Here is a 12,281-nt window from a genome sequence, read left to right as displayed (position 1 = left end):
ATAAGCTTATAGACTTAAAACAGAACAAGGAACCTCATAAAGATGTTAATCAATCAAAGCAAACACTCCACTCCCATCTGTTAACAAAGCGCCCTTGCTTCTGAGGTAACCCATTTTAAAATCTTGGAGCTCAGCCAAGCATTCATAATGAAGCACTCTGGAAACGGTATAAACAGAGACAGATGGCCAGACATCGGTTTCCCAAAATGGAGATTCTGACTCGTAAGTACTTGAATTAGTTTCTGCAAAGTATGCCATACAGAAAAGAAAAAAGTTGCTCATTAATGTTCGAAGACATTTTGTTCCATGTCTTGCAGTATCCTTCAGATTCTGGGGTATTGTGCATTTCTTGTTTCTTAGTACAAGCTTTGCTACTATTAATTTTGACTCTATCATAGTTCAACTAGATTAATCAACCATGTTGTGAAATAACAGCATTTACAAATGGCTTAGACAAAGGAATAGAGAGCCATAATCCATGTTTGCAGATGTCACCAATTTAAATAACACGGATGGCAGCAGGAAGTTGCAGCAAGAGAAAAAAGTTAGAACTTGGCCATTCATGGATATCAGGAAGCATATCACAGGTGATAATCTGCTACTCTTACCACCACTCACCCAAAGAAAAAGGCTGTTGAAGCTAGGTCAATTAAAAACTTCAAAGCAGGTTAATTGATTTGTGTTGAGCAAAGGTATTAACAGTTACAGAATCAAGGTGACTGGATAGTGTTAAGGTGCAGAACAGCTATGATCTAATTGGCAGAACCCAATTTGGATCTATAGAATGCCATTGAGATAGCTCGATAATTGGAGAATGCAGAGAAAGGAGTTCAGGAACTATGGGGGATGTCAAATAGCAGTGTCTTCCAACTGGGGGGAGAGACCTCATGCAACATCCTCAACGGAGAGCGATGGTATTGGTAAAATATCTCAGAATCCCTTACAACGGTCAGGGATAGCCTTCGGACTCCTAGGAAGCATATTCCAGAAGGCTGTAGGTACTAGCCGGAGGACTATTGCGAGGCAAAGATATAGGGACAATCCAAATGCATGCTATTTCAAAAGAAGGCTCGTACCAGACCGTACTTGGTGGTTAGGCACACAACCGGGGACTGGGACAATGCAATTAAGTTGCATCTCCACAACAAACATTGTCCCCCATAATGGTGGACTTGTTAGTAAATGGCTACCCATTAAAAATGGAAGTGAATATGGGAACTACAGTTTCCGTCAGCGGGGAGCAGACTTATAATTGCTTCTGGGCTGATATTCAGCTCTTGAACTCGAAGCACAGAGGCCAGCTGGCCACCTATACAAGGGAACCATTCCAGATAAAATGCACCACAACAACCCTAGTGACTTTCAGGCAGCAATCAGCTTGACTTCCACTCAACGCTACGGGCACAAGGACCTTGCCTTATGGGGAGAGATTGGCTCCAACACATCAGACTGAACTGGTTGGAGATCTTCAATCTGGGCATGGGGGGAGTGTATAAAGTCATCAATAAGTACCCCAAAGATTTCCAAAAAGGGCTTGGAAAAATAATGGGAGCCAAGGCTAAGAGCTACATCGACCCTGATACTATGCCTAAGTATTTGAGGGAGACCAATTCCATACTCCCAATTGGAAAAAGTAGAGTCGGAACTGGAATGCTTGGAAAAGCTGGGCATCATGAGACCTATGCAGTTCGCGGAGTGGGCCGCACCTGTTTGTTCCTGCCCTCAAACTAGATAAATTGGTCTGACTTTGTGCAGACTCTAAGCTTGCTGTCAATAGGGTTTTTAAGCTTGACAGATACCTCATGCCCCAGATTGAAGACCTGTACACCAGGTTAGATGGGTGCCAAACATTTTTGAAGTTGGATATGAGCCATGCGTATATCCAACTTAAAATGGACGAGCCTTCCCGAAAATACATAGAAGATAGGAGCAGGAAGAGGCTATTTGGCCCTTCGAGCCTGCTCCGCCATTCATTAAGATCATACCTGATCATCCAACTCAATAGCCTAATCCTGCTTTACCCCCATAACCTTTGATCCCATTAAACCTAGTGCTATATGCAGCCGCCTCTTGAATGCATTCAATGTTTTAGCATCAAATACTTCCTGTGGTAATGAATTCCACAGCTCACCACTCTTTGGGTGAAGAAATGTCTCCTCACCTCCGTCCTAAATGGTATACCCTGAATCCTCAGACTATGATCCCTGGTTCTGGACTCCCTCACCATCGGGAACATCCTCCCTGCATCTATCCTGTCTAGGCCTGTTAGAATTTTATAAGTCTCTGAGATTCCCCCCTCATTTATCTGAACTCCAGCAAAAACAATCCTAACTTAGTCAATCTCTCCTCATACATCAGTCCCGCCATCCCTGGAATCAGCCTGATAAACCTTCGCTGCACTCCCTCGAGAGCAACAACATCCTTCCTCCGAAAAGGAGACCAAAAAAAGCCTGAACGAGTACGCCATTACAGTAACTAACTTCATTAGTAAATGTGTAGAAGACTGTGTGGCAAAGAAGCAAATCCGTGTGTTCCCCAACCGGAAACCATGGATGAACAGGGATCTCCGCTGCTTGCTGAAGTCCAGGTCTGAGGCGTTCAAGTCAAGCAACACTGACCTATACAAGAAAGCTTAATGGATCTAAGGAGATCCATTAAAGATGCCTAAAGACAGTACCGGACCAAACTAGACTCCCAGGCTAGCCACACCGACCCCCGCCGACTATGGCAAAATTTGCAAGACATAACAGGCTACAAGATGAAGTCATGTAAAATCGCCGGCTCCAACGCACCCCTCCCGAATGAGTTCAATGCCTGTTTTGAGCAAGAGATCAACGAGATCACGCCTTCCACCCTGGAAGCCCTGGATAAACCTGTATCTGGGAGTCAGCATTGCAGATGTCAGAGCAGCTTCCTCGAAGGTCAACCCACGGAAAGCGACTGACCCGGATGGGGTGCCCAGACGAGCACTCGGATCAGGCGCGGATCAGCTGGCGGGGATATTCACAGACATCTTCAACCTCTACAACAATCTGAGGTCCCTATCAGCTTCAAGAAGACGACCATCATCCCAGTACCTAAGAAAAACCAAGCAGCCTGCCTTAATGACTATCTGCCGGTGGCTCTGACATCCATCATTATGAAGTTCTTCGAAAGGCTAGTCATGGCACAAATCAATTCCAGCCTTCTGGACTACCTGGATCCACGACAGTTTGCCTACCGCCACAACAGGTCCAGAGCAGACGCCATCTCCCTGGCCCTGCACTCAACCCTGGAACACCTAGATAACAAGGACACCTATGTCAGACTCCTATTTATTGACTACAGCTCAACCTTCAACACCATTATTCCCATGAAACTCATCTCCAAATTCCGTGGCCTGGGCCTCGGCACCTCCCTCTGCGACTGGATCCTGAACTTCCTAACTCACAGACCACGATCAGTAAGGATAGGCAACAACACCTCCTCCATGATCATCCTCAACACCGGTGCCCCACAAGGCTGTGTTCTCAGCCCCCTACTATACTCTTTATACACCTATGACTGTGTGGCCAAATTCTCCTCCAATTCGATTTTCAACTTTGCTGACGACACCACCGTAGTGGGTCGGATCTCAAACAATGACGAGACAGTACAGGAATGAGATAGAGAATCTGGTGAACAGGTGCGGCAACAATAATCTCTCCCTCAATGTCAAGAAAACGAAGGAGATTGTCATCAACTTCAGGAAGCGTAAAGGAGAACATGCCCCTGTCTACATCAAGGGGATGAAGTAGAAAGGGTCGAGAGCTTCAACTTTTTAGGTGTCCAGATAACCAACAACCTGTCCTGATCTCCCCCCGCCATGCTGACACTATAGTGAAGAAAGCCCACCAACGCCTCTACTTTCTCAGAAGACTAAGGAAATTTGGCATGTCAGCTACGACTGTCACCAACTTTTACAGATGCACCATAGAAACATTATTTCTCGTGGTATCACAGCTTGGTATGGCTCCTGCTCTGCCCAAGACCACAAGGAACTACGAAAGGTCGTGAATGTAGCCCAACCCATCACGTAAACCAGTCTCCTATCCATTAACTCTGTCTACACTTCCTGCTGCCTCGGCAAAGCAGCCAACATAATTAAGAACCCCACACACCCCGGACATTCTCTCTTCCACCGTCTTCCGTCGGGAAAAAGATACAAAAGTCTGAGGTCACGTACCAACCGACTCGAGAACAGCTTCTTCCCTGCTGCTGTCAGACTTTTGAATGGACTTACCTTGCATTAACTTGATCTTTCTCTACACCCTAGCTATGACTGTAACACTACGTTCTGCACTCTCTCCTTTCCTTCTCTATGAACGATATGCCTTGTCTGTATAGTGCGCAAGAAACAATACTTTTCACTGTATACCAATACATGTGACAATAATAAATCAAATCAAAACTGCACACAATACTCTAGGTGTGGCCTTACCAAGACCCTGTCTAGTTGCAACAACATCCCTGCTCCTGTATTCGAAACGTCTCGTAATGAAGGCCAACATGCCATTTGCCTTCTTTACTGCCTGCTGCACTTGCATGCTTACCTTCAGCGACTGGTGCACAAGGACACCCAGGTCCTGCTGCACTCTCCCCTCTCCCAATTTACATTCAGGTAGTAATCTGCCGCCTTGTTTTTGCTTCCAAAACGAATTACCTCACACTTATCCAAATTATACTGCATCTGCCATTGCTTAGCCCACTCACCCAACCTGTCCAGATCATTTCTGAAGGATCTCTGCATCCTCGTCACCCTCCCACCCAACTTGGTATCATCTGCAAACTTTGAGATGTTACATTTTGTTCCCTCATCCAAATCATTAATATATATTATGAAGAGCTGGGGTCCCAGCACCGATCCCTGTGGCACCCCACTAGTTACTGCCTGCCAATTTGAAAAGCACCCATTAATTCCTACTCTTTGTTTCCTCTCTGCCAACCAGCTTTCTATCCATCTCAATACACTTCTTCCAATCCCATACGCTTTAATCTTGCACGATAATCTCTTGTGCGGGACTTTGTCAAATGCTTTCTGAAAATCCAAATATACCACATCAACTGGTTCCCCCTTGTCAACTCTACTAGTTACATCTTCAAAGAACTCCAACAGATTTGTCAAGCATGATTTCCCCTTCATAAATCCATGCTGACTCTGTCTGATCCTGCTACTGCTTTCTAAATGCTCTGCTATAAAGTCCTTGATAATATTTCAAGAATTTTCCCCACCACCGATGTTAAGCTTACTGGTCTATAATTCCCTGTTTTCTCTCTACCTCCCTTTTTGAATATTGGAGTGACATTTGCTACCCTCCAATCTGCAAAGACTCCCAGAGTCTATAGAATCCTGGAAGATGACCACCATTGCACCTACTATTTCTAGAACCACTTCCTTAAGTACTCTGGGATGTAGATTATCAGGCCCAGAGGATTTTTCCGCCTTCAATTCCATTAACTTTCCCAGTACCACTTCTCTACTAATACGTGACAATTAATATGCACAAAGGCCTAAAAGAGTACGCTCGCCTGCTCTTTGGTGTCTCATCTGCATGCATCATTTTTCAACGGGTCATGGAGAACATGATTATCTCTAGCAGTGTACCTGGACGATATCGTAGTCACAGGACTTCGGAACGCAAACACGGAAGAGGTCTTATGGCCATTTTTGGAGGTCAGAGAAAAATGTCTCTTCCAAGCAAGTGCAATGATCTATTTGGGCTATTGAGTGGAAGACAAAGTGAAGGCCATCAAGGAGGTGCCAACTCCAAAGAACCCCATGGATCTGAAATCCTTCCTGGGTTAATGAATTATCACGGGAAGTTTATTCCTAATTTATATTCTTTAGTAGCCCCCTAGGGGCGGCACGGTAGCACAGTGGTTAGCACTGCTGCTTCACAGCTCCAGGGTCCTGGGTTCGATTCCCGGCTCGGGTCACTGTCTGTGTGGAGTTTGCACATTCTCCTCGTGTCTGCGTGGGTTTCCTCCGGGTGCTCCGGTTTCCTCCCACAGTCCAAAGATGTGCGGGTTAGGTTGATTGGCCAGGTTAGAAATTGCCCCTTAGAGTCCTGTGATGCGTGGGATTAGCGGGTAAATATGTGGGGGTAGGGCCTGGGTGGGATTGTGGTCGGTGTAGACTCGATGGGCCGAATGGCCTCCTTCTGCACTGTAGGGTTTCTATGGTTTCTATGGTTTCTTCTATGGTTTGTATACCCTACTATGGAAACATCAAAGGTGATCTTAGGAGGCGCTGCAACAGTGTTAAACAGCAACTTTTGTCCTCCAATTTATTGGCCTATTTTGACCCCAAAAAGGACCTTGACCTATATGGAATACCTCCCCTTACAGGGTTGGAGCAGTACTGGCACATCGCTGGAGAGATGGAACAGAGAAGTTTATTGCGTACGCACCTAGGACCCTCTTGGATTCTGAGCTGAGGTATTCCCAGATCAAAAGAGGGGTTGGCAGTTGTGTCTGACATCAAAAGATTCTATCAGTATGTTTACACTAAATGCTCCATCATAGTAACTGATCATAAACCATTGCTGGGACTTTTTAAAGAAGACAAGTTAATACCCCCATTACTCCCGCCCAGATACAGCATTGGGCCGCCTTATTGGCTGCCTATGAATACCCCCTAGAGCATCACCCCACAACCCGGATGGCTATCGCTGATGCACTGAGTCGTCTGACATTGCCTGTGAACCTTGCTTCATTACCAGCTGTGGAAGAGACCATGATGACCCTCCATGTTTTGGACACCTTGTTGGTGTCTGCAAGGCAAAAGGTCTGGATGCAAAAGGACCCAGTCCGATCTAAATGAAAACATATTACATGGGGGATTTAGAGGACAGGCCTCAGGTGAAATGAAACACTACTGAACGAAGAAAGACAAGCTCAGTGTTGAGGATGGCATCGTCTTCTGAGGTTCCCGAGTTGTCCATCGCTCAGGGTGATGTCCAAAACTTATGGAATTACACCATGGCCACGCTGGGATTTTGAAGTTGAAAATGCTAGCCAGGAGCTAAATGTGGTGGCCTGGTCTTGCTGCAGACATTACCGACTTGGTCAGACTATGACTTGTGCCAGGAGAATCAGAAACTCCACCCCCCCCCCCCCCCCTTCAGCCCCTCTATATGCACGGGGGTGGCCTGGGCGGCCCTGTATGTGAGTGCATGTAGACTTTGCTGGGCCTTTTTTGCGTTCCATGTTCTTAATTATGGTCGATGCGCACTCCATATGGAGAGAGGTTTTGATCCAGGAATCCAGTGTTAAAGAATACTAGGAGCAGGAGAGTTCTAACACGCTTTGGCTACACTTAAGATGGTAGCAATGCTTGTGTTGAATTAGGAGTCTACAACCACAGGATGATTAAACAGGATTTGAAGGGACAATCTTTCTGGTAGTAGACAGAGCGTCCAAGAAATCTCAGCCCTTGTACTAACCTTTAAAACAGTACTCAGACCAAGTAGGATAATCTTCCAAGTATCTGGCTTGATTTACTAGGGATAGTGTTACAGCATGGCTATAGAATGAGTGTAGAATGAAAATTGAATTAAGAAGTTTGGCCTCAGGTATAATTATTTGTGTTTTATTGTTGTTGTGTATTCATGTTTATTCCCAGTTAGAACAAGGTCACTTTGAGTCTGATCATGTGATGAATTGATGATGTCATTAGCCATTTGTGCAGGCAAATGGGCAGTCTATCCTAACAGCCTGGAGAGTAAACATCTTTCCAATGAAGTTCTTGTTTGTTTGTACCTTTGTGGTCTGCAAGCCTATCCTTTGTGGTATTTTAAAGAAAACCAACAATGAGGAGATTGGAACCTCCCAGAGAAATAAAAAGAATAGAAAAATCGTTAATCCCACTGCAGACATCTGAAAAGGATTAAGAAGATAAAAAATTTGCTTCACCAAAGCTGGCGTTGGAGGTAATAGCCATCAAAGGAACTGAAACAAAGATTCCGGAGAAAACAACAGTAAAAAGAAGCTCGCCACATGCTCTACCTGGAAAGATCTAGAACAGTACAGGGAGCATTGTAAGTAAAAAAAACCTGCAGCAAGAGTTTAGAGCTTGGGGTGTTGCAAAGCTCAACAGGCGGAGTTCAGGGTTACCTTGTTTAAAAATAAGCGAGTTAGTGCTAAAAACTTTGTGTCACGTTGTGCTTCCACAAACGCTTCCCATAGTAAAAATGGTGGGAGTTTCATAACCTCCTTACTCTTTTACTCTATGCCTCTATTAACAAAGCCAAGGATACTGTATGTTTTATTAATCACACTCTCAACCTGTCCAGCCACCTTCAATGACTTATGCACAAATACACCAAGGTCTCTCTGCTCCTGCACCTCCCTTAGAATTGTACCCTTTACATTTTCTCTTCATGTTCTTCCTAAAAATTTAATCATGTCACATTTCTCTGCATTGATTTTCATCTGCCCTCCCTCTACCCATTCTACCAATCTGTCTACTTCTTTTTGGTGTACTATACCACCCTCTTCACAGCATAATTACACCCAGACTAACTCTCTTCCACCTTCTTCTGTCGGGAAAAAGATACAAAAGTTTGAGGTCACATACCAACCAACTCGAGAACCGCTTCTTCCCTGCTGCCATCAGACTTTTGAATGGACCTACCTCGCACTAAGTTGATCTTTCTCTACACCTTAGCTATGACTGTAACACTTCATTCTGCACTCTCTCCTTTCCTTCCCTATGAACAGCATGTCTTGTCTGTATAGCATGCAAGAAACAATTCTTTTCACTATACTAATACATGTGACAATAATAAATCAAATCAAATCAAAAGTTCACAATATTTCCAAATTTCGTGTCATCTGCAAATTTTGAAACTATGCCAGGTACACGAAGGTCCAGGTCATTAAACTGTGTCAGGATGTCCCAACACTGACTCCTGAGGAACTCCACTACAAACCTTCCTCCAGCACAAAATACACCAATAACCACTGCTCCCTCTTTCCTGTCACTCAGCCAATTTCGTATCTGGGCTACTGCTGCCTCTTTGATCCACAAGCTGTAACTTTGCTCCCAAGTCTGTTGGGCGAATTCTGTATCCAAAATCTTTTGGAAATCCTGTGATTCTGTAATTGTGTCACTCAGAATACTGCCCTCTGTTCTGGTCTCCATCTTACAAAACTGCTACAGAGGTATTGGAGAAGGTGCAAAAATGATTTGCAAAGTTGATACCAGAACTGAGGGGATATAATTATTAAGAAAGTCTGATCACGCAGGGGCTCTTTGCTCTAGAAAAGACAAAGCTTAGAGGTAACTTAATGGGGGTCTTTAAAATTATGAAGGGTTTGACAGGGTAGATGTAGAGAAGATAGCTCCACTTGTGGAGGAGACCAAAACGAGAGTCATAAATATAAGGCAGACATTAATGAATCCAATAGGGAAATCAAGATAAATTTCTATACCCAGAGAGTGGAATTTGCCCACCAGATGGAGTAGTTGAGCCAAATACTCATCTACTGGAGATGCATTTAAGGTTAGCTGGATAAGAAGTGCTACACTGTGTTCCTGTGAAGTTTATATAAGCTCGAGGAACGGCACCTCATCTTTTGATCAGGCATTTTTTACAGTTATCTGAACTTAAAGTTGGGTATGTCACTTTCAGACTGTAACCTTTGCCCCCATTTTGGTTCCTTTTCCTTTGCATGTTTTGATCTTATTCTCATTTACTTGATTTTGCTTTGGAGGGCAGCTCTTCATTCCTCGAGACATATTTTGTTTCTTTACTTGTCCCATTACTACTCCCCTTGGTCTTAAACCACTAACTCTTTTGTCTCCCGTCTTCCGCCCTATCACAGACCTTCCCTTTTGTCCTTTTTCCATCCTCCCCTCTTTCATTTGCTTATAAACCTATTACATTTCTAACTTCTCCCATTCTGATGAAAGACTTATCAACCTGAAACGTTAAACCTGTTTCTTTCCCTCGGGTGCTGCCAGACCAGCTGAGTATTTCCAGCATTTTCCACCTTTTATTTCAGATTTCCAGGATCTGCAGTATTTTACTTTTATATTAGTTTTTCCTTTATCCTTCAGTGGGATGTGGGCATCACTGGGAAGGCCAACATTTGTTGCCCATCCTTAATTACCCTTGGACTGAATGACTTACCAAGCCATTTCAGAGGACAATTAAGAGTCAACCACGATGCTGTGGGTCTGGAGTCACATGTGGGTTAGAATAGGTAAGTTCAGCAGATTTCCTTCCTGTAAGGGCATTAGTGAACCAAATGGGTTTTTACAACAATCAATGATAGTTGGCTATTAATCATGGCCATCATTACTGAGGCTAACTTTCAATTCCAGACTTATTCATTGAATTTAAAAATTACACCAGCTGCCATGGTGAGATTACATAGAACCATAGAAAAGTTGTGGTGCAGAAGGAGGCCATTCAGCCCATCATATCTGCATTGGGCCAACATGATGGGCCGAACTCATATCCCTAGAACATTAGTCTGGGTCACTAATCCAGTGAAAGTCCCCCATAAATGAACACATTGATTTAAGCAAATGAGAGTGAGAAAAACTGCAATCACTGTAGTTCGTCAGTTATAAGATTGCCACATATTTAGTTGTCCAAATATAGAGCTCAAAATTCAGCAATTGATGTTACATTATAAAATTTACCTTTGAAAATACATAATAGAATCACTACCCTACAAAATAAGCACAACAAATGCAAATATTACATAGGATGAGTAATGAATTATTTTAGTATCTATGAGGTGGAGTATTTAGCACCATCTCACACGTGTTTCATTACATTTTGAGTTAGCCTCAAAAGTTTAATTTTCTATGCATTGGATTTCAGCGTGAAAGCATCTTGGAAATTTGGAAAATAACATCCTGAGAATAATCTCACTTAAATGTATGGTGTGTGGACAACCCTCACAGAATCTACTTAAATGTTGATTTTCTTTTTGTTATTAAGCATCATGTTTCAAATCATTTTGGGTGGAATTTTCAATTTTGAAACTAAGTGCTGTCACAGGCAGGTTCCGTGGTCTGTTTCATGCTAGTCAGAGTGAAAGGACATCATACCCGCTTTTGGACTAGAAGCTATGCAGAGGCGTCTATCTCTCCGAATCACATGAACTTGTTTGTCCACTCTGTCATTATCGACTGGGATCGAAGGTCCAGGCGCCACCCGAGCACACACCTTTCACTCTCTCCAGCCCAGCTATCTTCCGGAGATCTATAGAAATGGATGCACACAAAAAGAAGAAGGCTGTGCCCAGGCTTAGTCATGGCACAGTGGTTAGCACTGCTGCCTCTCACTGCTGCGTCACAATTCCTAGCTTGGGTCACTGTCTGTGCAGAGTCCCTGTGTCTGCATGGGTTTCCTCCGAGTGCTCCGGTTTCCTCCCACAGTCTGAAAGACGCGCTGGTTAGGTGCATTGACCATACTAAATTCTCCCTCAGTGTACCCGAACAGGCGCCAGTGTGTGGCGACGAGGGGATTTTCACAGTAACTTCATTGCAGTGTTAATGTAAACCTACCTGTGACAATAATAAAGTAAAACTTTAAAACTTCCTTGAGGTCTTGTTAAGAGGAGTACGTCAACACCAGAATGTGCTTCACCAGATGGAAGTTTCCAGCGAGCACCCAAGCCTCACCTCTCCAGCCTTGGAGGTAATGGCAGAGCAGGCCAGCGTGGCTGGCAACCTCCCCTCTATGCTCTCCAATACAAGAAGAAAATGAATAATCTCAGCCACTCTGCCAAAGTAAGTTCATCTTCAGCTCACTTCAATATGACACTCTCAGCATGACAGCTTGCACTCAAAAGGCTACACTCTTCAGGGCTCTTGCACAATGTTACGAGGGACACATGATTGTCTCACAGATCCTTTCACATCACCAGCATCTCATCTATCATGCTGCACAATCTCCACCCGCAGTCCTTTCTGGGGAGTGCTCACTATATGCAGGAGGTATGTATGCTTTCTAACCTCTGCCCCATCCTTTCTCATCATATACCTTTGAAAGGGATAATAATCACAGAAGTTTAGAAATCACATAAGCTGCTATGAGAAAAACACAGAGGTCTTTATGAAAGTCTTCACAGATAAGCTCCAAGACCTTTAGTCTGAGAGAATTCAATAAATCAGACATCTGGACCTGGTAGGAGGAAATGATATACACAGACACAAACTGGGACATCAATGATAACTTGTAACAATGATAAATTAGGTCAGCTAACATGTCTTCATGCTGATTAATATTATAATTAAGCAA

The sequence above is a fragment of the Mustelus asterias genome, chromosome 4 (assembly GCF_964213995.1).
Source record: "Mustelus asterias chromosome 4, sMusAst1.hap1.1, whole genome shotgun sequence".
NCBI classification, from domain to species: Eukaryota; Metazoa; Chordata; class Chondrichthyes; order Carcharhiniformes; family Triakidae; genus Mustelus; species Mustelus asterias.
Note: the sequence above shows the minus strand (reverse complement) of the source record.